This window comes from Protopterus annectens, chromosome 1.part2 (assembly GCF_019279795.1).
Source record: "Protopterus annectens isolate FY-2018-M chromosome 1.part2, PAN1.0, whole genome shotgun sequence".
In the NCBI taxonomy this organism is placed as follows: Eukaryota; Metazoa; Chordata; order Ceratodontiformes; family Protopteridae; genus Protopterus; species Protopterus annectens.
This window is the reverse complement of record NC_056727.1, coordinates 1206209868-1206228536: the sequence shown is the minus strand read 5'-3', so window position 1 is coordinate 1206228536 and position 18669 is coordinate 1206209868.

Sequence of the window (18669 nt, the reverse complement as noted above, 5' to 3'; positions counted from 1 at the left end):
TAACTTGGTCAGAGTCATCCAAAAGATAAACAAAGAGTGAGGGAATTAAACCCTGTACTATGGTTAACAGCTCTTTAACAACTCATAGCCCTGCTCATCTGAACTAAGTATTACATAAACTGCTGTAGCCCAAACACAGTGCATTTCACACCAGCATACCTGCAAAAAAGCAAGCTAAATAAAAACTGTATTTATAATTAAAATATTATCTTTAAATTCACAGATTTCATACTGTCCAATTTATTTATGACTAAATAATAAACACACTGGAAGGAAATCAAGGATCATACCAAAAGAACATGATTGTTATGATGATGCTCTTCTTTACTGGAATCACTGTCCTTCTGTTGCACCATAACAACTCTGGTTCATAGGTAGTAACTAGGCTTGCAGTCCAGGGGACCATTGAGGAGCCTAGGCCAAATTTCCACTTGCCCCAAAGTGCTGTCTAATTAAGTAACTTGCTCAAGGTCTCATAGTAGGTAAATGAGCACTGAAATAATCAAACTTTATACCATAGTTAACAGCCTTAAGCATCTGTGCCAATTGCCAGGATTAAAATAAAAAGGGAGGAGAAGGATTCAAACTGCATACCATTGACAAAGGAAACCAGCATTAACTTAGTACGCTGATTCATTAGTTACATGTGGAACAGTGGGATACAAGAACCAAGCATTTATGCATACACACATACACACACACACACACACACACACACACACACACACACACACACACACACACACACACACACACACACAGACACTTGCACATTTCTGCCAGTTCAAGCCTATGTTTCTCCTCAAGCCATTAATCAAGCCTGCCCTCTTTTCCACTTAAATGCAGTGATTGGTGTGATCAGTGATTCAGTCAAGCCTGGTTTCCCACCCGCATTACTTCCTGTACTGTACTACTTCCTGCACTTACTGTGGTATGTGGAAATTTGGTTATACTTCATTCCAAGGAAGAAAAAACAAGAGAATTTTTAGTAGCACTATAGACCTGAATGGAATGAGCTACATTCAATTGTTTTGTTGGATGGCCATCAACCATCCTGAAGCTGTAAGCCCTGGATGGCCACATGTTTCCCTCTATTATAATCTGTCACTGCTGTAGTGTTTTATGTTACTGTATACTGGGTAAGTGTGTATTGTACTGCACAACACTAAATGTAGTTTATTTTGTTACATCAGGCTTGAAACTGGAAGAGCAGCTGTACAAGGTAAGACTATCTTACTATATTCTACCACTATCTGATGTATTTATCATTCAGTCATTGAGATTAAATTACTTGTAATGGGTCTTACATATGACATTTCTTCCATGGATATACCACTGCCTAATGTTGGAGACGATACTCCAAGAATAATGGCAGTGAAAATCTAACATGATCAGAGGGCATAATGTTTGCATTGAATACAGGGAATTCCTTACCCAGTCAGTAAATATGGCCTCTGTGCTGGTGAAACTCACTCTAAATATACAGAAAGGCACTGAAGGACAGGTAATCACAGACAGATATAATTGAGAAGGGATGTCTCCCACTGTGGCTAATGTCCCCTGTTTACTGCAAGTTCCTGTACTATTGTTTTCACAATATGATGCTATGTATCTTAGTACATACAGACCATATCTTGGTACATGTGCCAGGGTATATACTGCAGGGCAGCTCCAGATACATCCAAGCAGTGAAAGTGGGCCTTTAGCAAGCCAAATGCACACTTGCCTATAACCCAGGTTTGTGACAGGGCATTACTGTGACCAATGTGTGTAACAGCATGTGGATTTCTGATGAATGTCATCAAGCATGGCTCCAGTGGCATCACCAATAAGATACATCTGCAGAAGAAGACTGTATATCGTAGCTGGGTTTTCCAGTAATGACACTGCAGGTCAGCATAAGGGGTACAACATAAGGAGAGGTGAACGTGTTGTTCTTTGGATGAAACATTAAACCGAAGACCACTCTGTCTGACTTAGTGGTAACTCAGGTGGATGTAAAAAGTCTGACGCCACTTAATGAAAACAGTAGGGGATGTTCTCTGGTGCCTTGGTCAAATTTCCCCTGGTAAAACAGTAGAGGATGTTTTCTGATGCCTTGGTCAAATTTCCCTTGGTCAGTATGATTGTCTCCCCTGAAAAAAGGTCACTGACCTAGTGGGACTAACCTGGTCAACAAGGTGTAAATCAAAAATTGAAAAAAAAAAAAAAAAAAATCACCCCTCACAAACCACTGATATAGGTCATATATGTGCCATATGTGGGAGCTGTGGGTGCTGCCTGGGTAACTTGTGGAGACATTGCAGATTATGTCCTATGACTTACAGACCACCTGTCAATGGATTGAGTGTTAACCTTTATGGTTAACATAACTTCTTCTCAGCTCATAAGGTGGGGGTTTATTTTAACATGGATGCAGTCTATGGTCCTCAGTGTCTCAGGGAAATGGGCTATATCATAATATTCCTGAACAATGTTACTTCTCTTCTCTTCTCTTCTCTTCTCTTCTCTTCTCTTCTCTTCTCTTCTCTTCTCTTCTCTTCGGTACAAAGAAACCACATATAGTCCCTTACATGTTGTAGTATTGCATCAGCAAATTGTTGGAGTATCCTTGAGGCAGATTTCTGTTACACCCCTACCATGTCCCCATTGGTTCCTGAAAGGGTCCTTGCAGCTAGCATTCTCAAAGTGACACACACCTTGATGTCTACAGGGACAGGCACTCCGTGATTCCAACTGGCCAGCAGATAAAGACAACACATTTCAAGCAGCGTCTACATGGTGCCTCAAATCACATGGAAACAATCCATTATTTCAGTATTCTGAAGGGCACAAAACATTAAGCACAGATGGATGACATGGCACCACTGATACTGATGGCATGCAATGTCATGACTACCAGTGGCAAACATAACTTGTTGCATACATAGGTTTATTAATGTTCTGCCTACCTCTAACATCATTTCAAGATTTTTTTTTGGTGGTCATTTACTGAGCTAGCATATCCAATTACAAAGTATGTACATTTCTGAATCACTTAACCATTTTGTAGTGCATGGAGCATTGAGATTGTGATCCAAAAATTGGAAAAAAGATAAATCTGTTACATGCTGCTGTAGTGTGAGACTTGACTATAAAAATGCTTACAGAGGTGTGTAACAAATTTTACATACTCCCCTAAGTGATGCGACGATCAGGTATAAGGGAAGGAATGTTCCTTCAGTCCTGAATATCTTTTCTCCTACATCCACAGAAGTTTACAGAGATTAGTCTGTAAGTAACGTATTTAAATTAGGGCAGTATTTAAAAACTGTCCAGTGCTTTGCTGACTTTTAAAACAGTTAAAATACATTGTATTTTTTTCTGTTTTGTAATTGGCAGTATATAGAGTAGATAAAACTCCATGCATTGCAACGAGTTATGATCTGGTCTCACTGATCATAACTCGTTGTGTGTTTTCAACATGGATGTCAAGATTCACCTCACGATCTTCACATCAGGTTGAACTTCTTGCAATTCATTTCTTGAACCCATAATAGCATGGTTACAATCACAGACCCAAGCATAACCCTTTATGTTTACCCTCATTAGCATCCTCGGAGTCCCTCATTTGAATATTGTTACTCATTACCATATCACTATGTTGCCATTAGCATACAATACAGGCAGCTAGTAGCTCAGCCTTCACCAATGGTGTTTTCTTTGTCAGTGAAACACCCACACCCTGATTGCTGTTTGTCATACACAATTACTGATTGTGACATGGATAATAATTCTAAACCCTACTGGTTACCTCCATTAGTTGTTTAATATTAACAATTTCAAATTCTGTCTTCTCATTTTACTGAAAAAGTGATGTTTAATCACCACTGGTTTTGTTTTAAATTCTAAATGAGTAGCAAAGTGTCTGCTTAACTCTTCAAAACTGAGTAAAGGCACTAAAGTCATTATCATAGGAAAATGATCTACTACTTCTTGTAAGAACATTCAGCCAGTTTGTTAAAATTAACATTGCACCTATTAAACAAGCAAGTTTTTCACTGATCTGACATAGAACATACAACTTTCACAGGAAAACAAATCATCACAAGTATTTTTATTGGTTCATATACATTACACATTTCAGAAACTAACCAGCTGAGGATCCTTTTGTCCAATACTATAAGTGTGAACCCAGTGGTAATGTCACATTAAACGAAATGTAATTGTGGAACCAGATAATGCTAGCATAAATGAAACGGTTAAAAATGTAATTCATCTTTGCTTTCTATTCTCTCTTGTTCATTTTCAGTCAGTGTGTTCATCCCATGAATACAGGACAGTGTGATTTTTTTTGTCTTTCTGAATATTAAAGAACAGGGAATGTCCTTTGAAGTGTGCTGGCCCTTCATACTTGTTGTCTCCTCCTCATAATGTAAGAAACAAAGACGAAAGCCAGGAACTGTCTTCCTGTTGAGACAAAATTGCTATAATGACATTAATTTAACTGTCTTGCAAATTATTAAGACATCAGGGAGGATTTGAAGAGAAGGAAAATGATGTGGCTGTGTACTGGCACTTTTTATAGTTTCGTGATTGATGTAACTAAGTTTCTGTTCCTGAATAGAAGTTGCCATAATGAGTAAAATGAACTATTGTTACCAGTTGTTTTCTCCAGCAACACGTCTTTGATGTCATTGTCATTAGGCTGGAGAATTATAAACATGCGATACAAAAGATGATGCTGAAAGAGGCTAGATGCTGATGCTGTCTTCTTTATGTGGAACCACCTTTTATTACTAGCTATTAATTTATATTTAAGGCTAGAATATCTGTAGTAAGTTCTAGTCTGGGAACTTACATATCTGGAGCTTTGGCTTTTCTGTATGCAATTTGGCATTTTATTTTATTTCTGTGAGTGTGCCAACCTGTGTATATTTTTCAATGTATTTGCACTAGTTTTATTATTATTTAAATAATGTTTATTTCTTGTCCTTTAAAACTATTGTGGCTGACATTTATTTATTTATCTATAAGAATGTTTATGCTGTGTTATTTATCTGAAAAGAGGCTAATCATTATTACTACTGTTGATTAACAAACTGTGTGGCATATCTTCCATTATACTGCTTAGGCCTACTTCTAAGAAGATATTAACTGGTATGTTTTCATTACTGGCTTAATTGAAGGGCATTCAGGATTACTCTGAGTCTCTTGACCTAAAACCCAGAGCAGTGGCCATACCATTGTGCCAAGAAGAAAGCTGTGGGTAAATGGAAAAATCTGCCAGCCTTCCCTTGGAATTGTGGTTGTGCTTATGTATATTTGTGTTTTCATAGGTTCATAGATGTTTACTAGGCTAAAGACCAAAAGGGCCTTTTTAAGCCTAGCCATGCATCCCAAATCTCTGACAAGTTCTGATACCCTTGATAAGTGTAAGCATGGACCTGGGAGATGAACCGTTTACAGGTTACCTGTGTCCATTAGAGACATAGGTGCCAAACCAGGAATGAATTTCCAGTTTCCCATCCAATTGTCCAGATTGCACTTGAATTGGGTTAGGGAGGAACTCTGCTTCACATGGATGGGGAGCCTGTTCTAGAGATGGAGTAGTCTCTGGGAAACATACCTGTCTCTCCAGAAGGTCTTATTTATATCACAGGCAAGGTTTATGTCTTTGGAATGGGTAATTGTGCTGCTGTTTATTTTGTGGATATGCAGAAGGTCCATTGGAGTGGGGTCTGACAATGCCCTGTATGTCAGGCATAGATCTTCCCTCAAAATCCTGCAATTACACATTTAAATCTAGACCGTAAAATGGGATCGCTTAGTTTTTGGATAAATTCCACGTTTGATGAAAAACAGCAACTGATCAAGAAAAGAATTCATAGGTCGATTTTCTGTCTGGGACAAAGCCTACCCCTAATGTTTCCCATGCCATTTTCTTATCTAATTAATTCAGAGGTTACTTCATGTGGAAGAAATGGGGATTTCATAGTGCAGTGATCAGTCTATTATTTCAAATAGCTGTGCATTGTCATACGGCTGGTGATTGTACTGTTTACTGACTAACCTTATGGTTCATTAATACTTAATCTTTTTTTGTCCATGTGAATGTGAAATATAGACTGTTCATGCTTCAGTAATGCATACTAGTGTGAAGCAAAGTTTATCTGCAACATCCCTGGTCTCCAGATAAAGTAGTCATGTCATGGCAAAGTCCAGACAATTACTCTGCATCTGGAGGCACCAAGGTCAAAGTATCATGAATAACTTGTGGTTGTGTAATTTACTGTCCAAAATCTAAAGATCTAATTAAATATGTATTATATTAGATAACATAAACATTTATTTAAGTAATGGAGCTCATACAAGCACAATTAGGATTATTGTACTATATTTGCTATAAAATATATTACTTAAAATCAAAACAAATAACATAAAGTAAATACCTTGTACAAAAATAGGAACTTAAGATCTTGCCCTTGGATTTTGTTTCAAGGCAATAAATTACTATAAGGACTAATAAGTTCTCTTTTTGCTATAATTAGCCATTTTCAGAGACAGAAAGCTCTTCTTTTGTTAAAAATATCCATAGTTAATTTCTGGCCCTTGGTAGACATTCACTACAGAAAAAGTGCATGTGTGTCTGTGTGTGTGTGTGTGTGTGTGTGTGTGTGTGTGTGTGTGTGTGTGTGTGTGTGTGTGTGTGTGTGTGTGTGTGTGTGTGTGTGTGTGTGTGTGTGTGTGTGTGTGTGTGTGTGTGTGTGTGTGTGTGTGAATGTATATATCTGTATATCGGTATATATGGATATATATATATATATATATATATATATATATATATGTATATATATATATATATATATATATATATATATATATATATATATATATATATATATATATATATATATATATATATATATATATATATATATATATATATATATATATATATATATATATATATGTATACATATATATATATATATATATATATATATATAGAGAGAGAGAGAGAAATACAGGTTTAACATTAATGAGTGAAATGCTCAAAAGTCGACCCCTGTTTGGTCAACACACTTTAGTCAACAGAAACAGACAGTCAATTGATATATGAGATTGACAATCCCCAGGTAGGGGAAATTTCCCTTTCCAGGGGGCAATGTAATCTCAGAATTAGTACATATAATTAGCAGGGATTGTGGGGTACAGAGCAGGGCTTGCTCCCCTACAAAAAAACTTTTAATTTTGCATGTTCCAAGATGAATCCTTGGCACATGCACAGTAGCCTGTCGGAGCTTTAAAGTTGAATTCTATGCAAAAACATTATGGACATGGTCATTTCTTGCATTTGATGCAGCATATTACACCTCTCTTTCTCTCTCTCTCTCTCTCTCTATATATATATATATATATATATATATATATATATATATATATATATATATATATGTACACACACATATATATGTGTGTGTGTGTGTGTGTGTGTGTGTGTGTGTGTGTGTGTGTGTGTGTGTGTGTGTGTGTGTGTGTGTGTGTGTGTGTGTGTTCATGCACTGTAAGTATGCAAGATGAACTGAATGAAAGAGCACTACATCTGATTAAGGGCTGGTACATTTTTGGAGACCTCTCCCTGATTCTGCACATGCATCAAGTCACATCTGGATCATTTTGTATACTTTTGCAAGGATATGAAAGTTGTACCTTAATGAATTTAATGAATATTAAAACACATGAGTTCCTGACACTAAGTTATGCTTGACATGTATCACAAAATTGCCAGCTCTGATTTTTTTATGGACAGATACTTTTTATAGTTGGTAGATATTTCATGCCATCAGAATACACCTCTGGCAGTAGTAGTGACATGAAAAATTTCAGACAATATTGAATCATCAGATCAGATTTTGAGATAATTTTTACAAGTGCATGATATTTTTGAATGTGTGCAGATAGTCTATGGAACTGTGTTTCAGTAATGGTAGTAAAGGTTGCCAATCAAAGTTAAGGAGGACAATAAAGAAATAAAACTGCAGGATGACAATCACATAAGCTGGTATAGAAATGAGGTTGTCATTGCAATGCTAATAAAGACAGAAGATAAAGTAGGTGGCACATACTGGAAAATATTTATGCACAAAAGGCAGAATACAGCTATGAACATTGTGAACTGACTCCAGAGAGTGTCATTGTTAAAGCTTTGCTAGGGTGCTAAGTACCCGGTTATCACAGCTAACATTGCTTTTATTTGTTGGTTTTATTTCTGTTTCAATATGGGCTACACATTGTAACTACTGCACTTGTTAATGCAGATACCATCAACTCACATCAAATTACCCGTGACCTTAACTTGGAGCGCCTGGAGGTCCAAATCTTCCTCAGCAAGCCAAACTATCACTTCATTGCTAGCTGCAGATCCCCATCAAGATCCCTAAAAGATCATGAATATTAACTCAACATCATTGAGTGGTTAAATATGAAACCAAGTACCTTCTTACTAGGAGACTTTAATTACCCTAGCATTAACTGGCACACTTACATCTCTGAAAATTTATAAACTCAGCATTTCATAGACTTTGTTAATACCAGTGTACTGGAGCAAGTTGCTAAACTCCCCACCAGAGGCTCTAATATCCTAGACCCAGTCCTTAAAAACTTAGCCCACACCTGTAACCCACCCTTCAGCTCCTCATCCTTTGCTAAATTTGACCTCAAGTGAGTTATATTCTCTGTTAGGCATAGTAGTTCTACCCCACCACCAAGTGAGACCATTCTTATGGACTTATCCAGGGCAAACTCACATCAGCTTGTAGAAGTCCTAGCTAAAATTCTCAACAATCCTCTGCAATTAACCCAAGTGAGAGGGCTGCTGTATTCACCTACAGCTTTTACCTGCCCCTAAACAACTGCGCAGAAAAGTCAATACCATCACCCTAAATATAATGGTAACTCTAGTAATAAACATCTCTGGTGTAACTCCATATAAATAAAATGGTATAACAAAAGGAGAAAAATAAAGACAAGTTGTAAGAACTTTCCATCCCCTTGTTTCAAGACCATACTGAAACATGTTAGCAAGGAACTTAGGAGTATTGTTAGAAATCAGAGTATCAGCTTAAGGTCATAACAGATACAAAAGGAAACGATAAGTAATTTGTCAATCAAGTCAATAAATTAGGGAATAATGCCCAACAATGCACTGAGCTCATCCATAATATTACATATTCCAATCCCAAAGATACAGGAAATATATTAGCAAACAAATTTAGCACTATCTTCACCAGATCTACAAACATCATTGCCCTCACTAATCCTGAAAATGTTGTTTCCCTTGAAATTTCCTTAGAACAAGTCTTAGAACTGCTGCCAAGGGTAAAAATAATACTTCTATGGGACCAGACAGCATTCAAGACTATCTTCTCATTGGTGTGCCCGGTATGCACTATCTGAGTGCCTACTTAAAATGTGCAAAATCAGACTATCCACACAGTGTGTGTTTGATGCCTGGAGAACAGCTATTGTTGCTCCTTTCAACAAGAGTAATCCCTCTACAGACCCAAGTAATTATAGTCCCATAAACTTCACAATCCTTAAATGTAAAGCCATGAAACGTACCACAACAGAACTCATTTCTACTGACACAGGTACCTTAATGGATCTAGACCACAGTCAGCTCAATTTTGTGTACGGGAGGGCCTGTCTCCTTAACCTAGTAAGTTTCTTTACCAAGATCACAGAGGTTGTGCACAGTGATTATTCTGTGACTGCTGTTTATCTCATTTTGGCCATGGCTTTTGACACTATACTCCATGATGCTATTACTGAAAAATTAGTCAAACTTAATGTAAGCCCCTACATTGTTTGATGCATTGCAAATTGGCTTTCCACCAAATCCCAAGTTGTGAAAGCTGCTGGTATCCTCTAAAGGTTTAAAATTTTAACTAGTGCGGCATTACAGGGAACACTGCAGGGCCCTCTCTGTTTGGCATTTATTTTGCAGAGCTCAAATCAAGCAGAAACTTCACAGTGTAGAGTGCGTGAAGTTCACTCCTTGAAATATGTTATGCAGAAATCCAAGACAAATACCCAAGAAGTTTGGGAAACTAAGCAGATGGTCAGGAAGGATTAGAAATAGGACTTCCAAGATGGCTGCACACTTATCAACAGCTTAATTTTAGCTCTCCCAGTGTGCAAAATTGAAACTGAAAGATAGAAGCTAGTAACTCTGCCCAACTTAATAAATTCAATTACTGGGCTAGTAAGTACAATGCCTGGATACCAGCACTGAAGAAACTCAGCCTGAAAGAAAATCAAATAGAAAATGCTGACTGGGAAGAATCCTGCAGCTGTTCAGCAAAGAACAGTTCAAGCTCCAGCTTTGGTGCAAGACATGGCTTCAAATAATCTAGAGGATAAAATAAATTAAATGTGTTAGAGCTGATTAAATTAAATGAAACACTGAAGTAGTTTAACAACTCAAATAACTAAAGGCTGGAAAATGGAAGAAGCTTATGAACTGATAAAACTACAAAAATCAGAGGCTGAAATGAAGAAGAGAATGTCTGAGTAAGAGACTGCTCAAGGAGGGCTGTTTCAGAAAATGGTCAAGTTAGAGGACAGAGCATGTAGGAAAAAACTAATATTTTCTGTTGTCCCAGAGAAACTAGAAGGTAAAGACTTTATTAATTGTATGGATGCACAAATAAGCAACTAGACTGGTATTCCACAGCAGGGTTTGTCAACTGAAAGAGCACATCATCTGCATGCTCCAAACCCGACTGTGAGAAAGTACCCAAGACCTGTATTAGTAAAGATGAAATTATACCAGCAGAAGTATTGATGCTGACAAAATTGTGGCAGAAGGGCAGCATACTAAAAATGGAGACAATAGGGTATTTGTGGAAAATGATTATTCACTGTACACCAGGCAGGAGATAAGCAAACTTATCACAGCAATAAGGGAATGTTGAGAGTCAGGTGTGAGATGCAGGCTGTTACATCCAGATGTTTTCAGAATATTATTTCCTGGAGGATAAAAGTCATTTTTGATGCAGAACAGGTATGGAGGAAATACAAACTTTTGCCCAACAAAAAAGTGAAGTAGCAACCAGAACGGGCTCTGATTCTCATTCTTCTGATATTAAATCTTATAGAGAAACTTTGCCAGTGAAACCATTTCCAATGTTCCAAAGGAAAATGCTTGAGAGACAGAAAAAACATAGGAGATGACTAGAAGAATTGGGAGTTCTCGGACTTGAACCAATGTCTTGAGATAAAAGATGGAGATGAACAGGAAGAAGACAAGCAACATGGACATGAGTGAAAAAATGTGAGATTGTGAGATAGTAAAGCATCAGTAACATTTGTGAAATATGGCTGTGCATGAAAAAGTGTAAATATTTTTGTTTGCCTTTCTTAAACTTGTGGGAGACTGAAAAGTGTATACTACCATCAAGTTATTAATGTTTGAAAGGGCACTAAAAGGAAATAGGGGAAAAAGTAGCTGTAAGTAAAATTATTTTTGTTTTTAACAGTATTTATATAAAATATTTCATAATATAAATTGCATGTTATATAGTAAAGCATTTTCAGTTATTGCTGTATCTGATAAAGATAGTACAGAAAGCAAGCACCTTTTTCTTTTTAGTTTTAAGAAATGAAGGTATTACAATGTAGAAGAAAGGTGGGAAAAAAGCATGTTTAAGTTAATATGCTGTAATCTTGGATTGTTGAAGTGGGGGATGGGGTGTAAATGTGCACAGATTATAATATATATATAGAGCTAATATGTTTTCTCTAACTTTTGCATAGGTTAATGTCTGGATTATTAAAGCCCTTGGTTTAATTTAATAATCAGTTGTTGGGGTAAGCAAGTAAATAAGAAAACACTGAATGTAATGAAAAGTTTTATTTATTTGTTTATTTATTTGACATTTTTACCAGGAAAGTCTGAGTGTGTATGAGCCCATTTTCAGCTGAGGCCCAGGTAGAAAAGCTCCACAGTACAATTTAAACAGAATTACAAATCAACATTGGTTACAAAGACTAAGATAATCACACAGGAGTACAATTTGTTGATACAATAAAAGAAGAAAATAAATATACAAAGCAAGGAATAAAGCTGAACATACATTATATAGTAGATAGAAGAGAGATCCTAATACATATGTTACATAATAATGCATGAAAAATATATTACAGAATATGTAATAAGTCGTAAAAACTATATACACTTTCTGATAAGAGAATTAGGCAGTAAATTTCAGTCATAAATTCTGGGATAGATAGAGGTTAGTGCAAGAATAGAGTGAAGGAATATTAAAAGGCTAAGGAATTATAGAAAGGTTAGGCTAGAAAGCAAGTAAGGCAGGAAGGGAAGTAGGCTAGATCAAGAAAGACTCTATTAAGGCTGGGGAGAAGGGAATGGAAAAGAGTACTAAGATGGCATTGAGCATGGGTAGACCTAATTATTGGTTAGATGTTTTTTCAGCCTAGACTTGAAGGAATAGTAATGGGGGTATAAGTCTGCATGATTCTGGAATGCTATTCTATGATTTGGTAACAGAGTGAGAGTACAGACTAACACCGTTAGAATTTTTAGGTTTGAAAATAGATAGTAGATACTTGTGAGAAGAGCACAGGTCACAAGATGGAATATAGTGTTGAAGTAGTAATGACGTAATTTGTGAAAATGTGGAGTCGTACGGTATTTTGTGTATTAGTGTTAGCTGATTATAGGTGAGAAGGTTGGGTAGTTTTCCTTTAGCAAATAAATGTTGTTTGAAAAGTCTGTAACTGAGGGCATGTATACATTTTATTCTTAAGTTTCCTTGGAAATAACCTGACTAGTATGCAGTAAAAGCCAGAGCACTTTTTAAGACTAAAAGTTAACGTTTTCTGAAACCATACGCAATGTTTTCACATCTAGGAGGGGAATAAAGATGAGCCAAGACCAGACAGCAATTAGTGTAAGTAGAAGCACAGGCGATAACATGTGTCTTTGCATGGATAACTTTAATTTTAGGTTAAGTTATGCATGTGTATGCAGCTGTCAATCTGGAACTATTGTTTCTATCAGGAAGGCTAAACTTCATTACTTGAACTTGTAGATAGTTTTATGTTTTTGTTTTAAGTTAATAGGTTCTGAGATATTCTGGGGATGTGTTTGCTTTTTTGTTTTAGAGTTTTCATTAAAACAGAAATTCTTGAAAATAAGACATATGTTCAAATGGAGATAACTCGAAACAACTATATAAAAATTATCAACCTCCCAAACATTAGTGGATGCATGTAACACAAAAGCCAGAAATAGACATTTAAAAAAGCTATCATATATATTTGGTGGGAATAATAACTTCTTATCATAATAGCTACACTTATATTATTTTGGAAAATGAATAGCATCACAGGTATAGCCAGAAAGGAAACTATTGAATTATATTAAGAAATGCAGAGTGCAAATAACAATGCTACAGGAGACATACATGGAAAGAAATGAGCGTGTGAATTTGATAAATAAAGGATTTCAAGAGGGATATTCAGCAGAATATCAGGGCAAAGGAAAATGAGACTACTTGTATTAATTACTAAAGGAGTTCTAATAGTGATAGAAGAGGGCAAAAAAGATAATGGTAGATTTGCGGTACCAAGGGACTACTGGCAAAGGAAGAGGATTATGCTGGCATGCATTTATTTTCCCCCTAAAATTTATATTATGGAGATTAAGAAAATTTGGGGAGAAATAATCAGCTTTCATCAGTGAATGTTACTTATAGATGGGGTCTGCAATTTGATTTGCAACAGTGAGGATGTATCTGGAGGACCTAGAATGGAAATCATAACAAAAGAGAGTATATTTCTTAAGAAATTTCTGAAAATATTTGGTATGAAAGATGTGTATTCAGTAGTAGGAAGTTTGAGAAAATGTACTTATTATTCCCCAAGGTACAATAACTGTGCAAGACTAAACAGTAATTACATTTCACAAGAACATGTGCGTCGAACTGAAAGCTTCAACACATATCAAATAACTACTTCAGATCAATACCAACTAAGATAAAAATGCAGGGTAATGAAGTAAAACTGAGACACTCATGCTCTCCACCTAACTGTTGAAAAGACAATAATTTAAGGAATGGGTGGTAGAAATTATTCAAGCGTTATTAGGGAAGACTGAAAATTTTCGGAAGTTATAGCTAGCGCAATTGGATAAAATGAAAGTTGAGTTTAAGAATAGGGTAGAAATAAAAGAAAACGAGATATGGTTAAGATGTAACTTGAATTATTTAGAGGGTCTGAAAAACATTAAGTATTGCAGAAAAAGGGGAATCTCACAGTATAAGTAGAGGCACGATTGCTCAGTTCTACAGAGCAAATAAGGCAGTATCTAGATAATATGAATGATTTTAGAAAGATAGCTGTTAATCAACAGTTTTTGATAATAACTCCAGAGTACAAAAACTTTTGCACAATGACTTAGGCAATAGGAAGTAGAAGGGGTTGTTGCCACACATAGGGAGTCTATAACAAGAAAAATAACAAAAGATGCTGTAGAAGTATTAGAGATATTTTGGAAATTTTATGAAAATTCATATAAAGCAGAAATATGTGGAAATCAAGAAAGAGCACAAATGGAAATAATTATGAAAGACTTAAGTATGCCAATGTTCGACATAGATGATCTCAATAATTACTAGTAAAGATAGGAGGTGATGAGATAAAAATGGTGACATACAACTGGTCTACAGGAATGTTTCCACGAATAGATGGTATTCCTGTGGAAGCTAGGATGGGAGAAAGTGAATAAGATGTGGAAGGTTTTGTTTAACATTATTTTAAAATGACGCACCAACATACTGGAAGAAAGCTGTGGTGGTTATAATAGACAAAAATGGCAAAGACCCAACATATCCAGCTTCAAATAGGCCCATTTAAATTTCAAACCATGATTATAAAGTGAATATGTCTATAATAGCTAAAAGAATGGGAAAGGTGTTGCTAAAACTGACAGATATCGATCAATGTGGTTTTGTGGAGGAAGCACAAACATTTAACAACATTAACAGAACAATGATGATCCAGAAGGAACCAGAGTGTAAGAAAATACCTCTGTTGTTGGTGGGTCTTGATGCAGAGAAAGCATTCAACAGAGTAAGCTGGACATTTTACATGTAGGGCAATGGAAGCATTTGCATTCCCTAATACAATAATAAGGTTAACTAGGAGGATATATGAGGGGTTGGAGGCAAAAATTAAAGTGGTACAATTCCTTACTGGCAAGTTGTGTTTGAAAAGAGAAACCATGTAGAGATGCTTTCTTTTTCCTTTGTTGCTTGTGTTGCATTTAGAGCCATTGGTAAAGAAAATAACAGACTCAGAAATACAAGGATATAATTGGTATGGTAATCAAGAAAAGTTGGTTTTATTTGCAGAAGATATTATTTTGTACCTGATAAAACCTAAAAACAATATCTCAGTGTTGTGGAAATTCCTAAGACAGTTCCAATTTTTTTGACATTTAATATTAATGAAGATAAAACAAAGGCTATAACTGTAAACTATGTACCCACAAATGAACTGGTCCAGTAATACTTATATTTAAATGAACATGATAAAATGAAGTATTTAAGCATCTTTGTTTTTCGGCTTTTCCCAGTTAGAGATTGCCACAGCGGAACTCTGGTCCGCTAATGATCGGCAGTGGATTTTTACAGTGCAGAGTTGCCAGCCCGATGCCCAACCTTCAAAGAAGGCACACCCATTCATGCACGTACCTACCTGCATGTCTATAGACATCACTCGTGGATTAAAATGATTCTATTATGTCAGCTAAGGATATATGGGAAGAGACTAAACAAAAGATAATACAAAAACTGAGAAACTGGAAGCTCTTTTTTATGGATAGGGATAAGAAAATACAAGCAGTGAAAATGTTTTTAGTCCCTTTAGTTTTATATATAGGTCAAGCATATTTTTATCAACCAGAAAAGTTGTGGACAGTAATTAATAAAGAGTTTAAGAATTTTATCTGGGATGGGAAAAGGGCAAGGGTCAAGTTGAATAAGTTGATCCTTCCAGTAGAATGAGGTGGATTAAGATTACCTGATTTGAAGAGAGATTTTAGAGCTACACAGTTGAGGCTCATATATATAACACCAGCAGAAAGCTATAATTTAAAGTGTAAAATCATGATGATAATGCAGGAGGAAATTCAAGAAATAAGGAGAGGGTTAGATTTTGGATGCACATCCTTAAGGAGAATAACGATAGCTAGATAGAATATTTTATTCATAAAGTCACGGAAAGTATTCTGCTGCTTTATGAACATAATATTCTGTTTGGCTGTTGTTATTATATTCATAAAGCAGCAGAAACTATTCTAAGACTTAAGCCAACATGAAAATGCAGAAAGGACATTTAGCCAATAGGAACGTGTGCAATTAGGGATATAGAAAATAGGCAAAAGGGGGCAGGAATTTATTGGAGGAAACTGGCAAAGGAATCAAGGTATTGGGAGCAAATATCTAGAGGGGGAAAGTAATAAAAATGGGAAGAAGCCATGAAGACATTTGGACTGTAGGCTAGAGACTGCCTTTCCTATCAGAGATTGATATATGAGTATAGGCAAAGAGAAAGTGATAGTGAAATCCTAAGTGAAAGACCTGCTGTGGTACAGTTTTTAATTGACTCTCAAGCAGAAGCTGCTGTTGAAAGATGGGTAATTAGTATGGCATATAAAATACTGCACAATATCTATAGGAACCAATCAGTGGAGCTTAGAAAAGACTGGGAATAGAGACTGGATAAGCAATTCACAAAGAAACAATGGGTGGATATATGTACATCTCCCAAAATATATCAACATCTAGATGATTTAGAAATTTTGCTTGCAAGTAGACTCCGAATATTTTATTTATTTTATTTTTATTTTACATTTGTTGACCAGGATAGTCCGACTGGATACATGTCCATTTTCAGCGGAGGCCTGGGGAGAAAAGTTCCACTTATAACTTTAAGAACAGTTACAAACTTATTAAGACAATAAACTTTTTGAAACATATATACATAGTGAAAATCATTCTTACAGATAAACATATTGTTTTCTTCAGCATTATATAAAAATAGAGTGTTACTTTCTGCAAAAGAGAAAAACAATAGGGAGTTGAATAAAAGACCTATTTATGACATGATTATATTGCATGTGTTAGGATTAGCACAATGGCAAAGCCATCTAATTTTTAGATACTGATTTAGGTTTTTCTTGAATTGGGTTAGAATAGGCATGGAAATAAGTTCAGCAGGAAGTGAGTTCCAGGCTTTGCCAACAGAGTTAGCATAGAGTGAATCTCCAGCTGAGTTGCTGGTACTGATTGTTTGAACTAGAATTTTGCTGGATGAGTACAGCACTTTAAGGTTACTGTAAGGGGAGATAATGTTTGCCAGTACAGGAGTGTTTTCTGGATGATATAAAATTTTATGGGCTACTATTAACTGATTGAACTGAATTTGGTTAGGCAGTTCAAGCCATTCTAGAGTCTAAGTTCAGATAGTGGTGTGTTCGATATGTGGATCCGGTGGCAAATCTAGCAATATGATTAAAGCAAGTAGAGAGTTTATTTAGTTTGGACTTGCTTAGGTTAGTGAAGAGGGGGGATGCATAAAGGAGGGTGGAAAGTAGATGTGTCCGGGCAATAACCATCTTAGCTGTGGGAGTGAGAAAAGGTTTGAATTTGTATAGAGAGCTAAGTTTTTTGTTAACTTTTTTTGATGGTTTGATTTATATGCATATCAAACTTGAGGTTACTGTCAATAATTACACCTAAGAGTTTGGTGCAGGGTTCTGGGACTATGACAGTGCCATTGTTAGACTTTATAGTCAAGGTGGGGGTGGGGGTATTACGAGTAGGGGGGAACAGGAGCTTTGTTTTGTTGGGGTTTAGCAGAAGACATCTATTGCATAGCCAATTTCCTACAGTGGTAAATACATTTTGGGAAAGAGCCTGCAGACTTAGGGGGGAGGTAGCAGAGCAAATCAAAGTAGAGTCGTCTGCATATTGTATGCAGGTGGCTGTTGGAATGGCCTTATGGAGGTCATTAATAAATATGGAAAATAAGAGGAGTCCTAGTATTGATCCCTGAGGGACCCCAATGGTGATGGGAAGAAGTGTAGATAGTTTATTCTGCCACAGGACTGCCTGCTGTCTGCCACTCAGGTAAGATTTAAACCACTGGATAGCTTGGACCTCTAGGGGGATAGTTTAAAGTGTGTGTATGAGTAATTGGTGACTGACAATGTAGAAGGTTTTGGAAAGATCAAGAAAGAGGGCAAAAGTGAGCTTATTGCTGTTGCAGTTTTGATTAATAACATTGCAGGAGAGAAGAGCAGTGGTTGTACTATGGGGCAGTCTGAAGCCATGTTGTGAGTTGGCCAGAAGATTGTTCTGAATGAGATGGTTCAGGAGTTGTTTATGGATGCACTTTTCCATAATTTTAGCCAGGGGTGATAAGATAGCTATGGGCCTGTAATTTGAAAATTTGGTGGAGCTTCCCCGCCTCGTGGAGTGGAATGACATGGGATGTCTTCCAAATGGAGGGGATAGTGGCTTCTGATATGGTTCTACCGATTGGTATAGAGACTGGGTATGCTATGGCATCTGCCACTATTTTTAGATACTCAGCCAG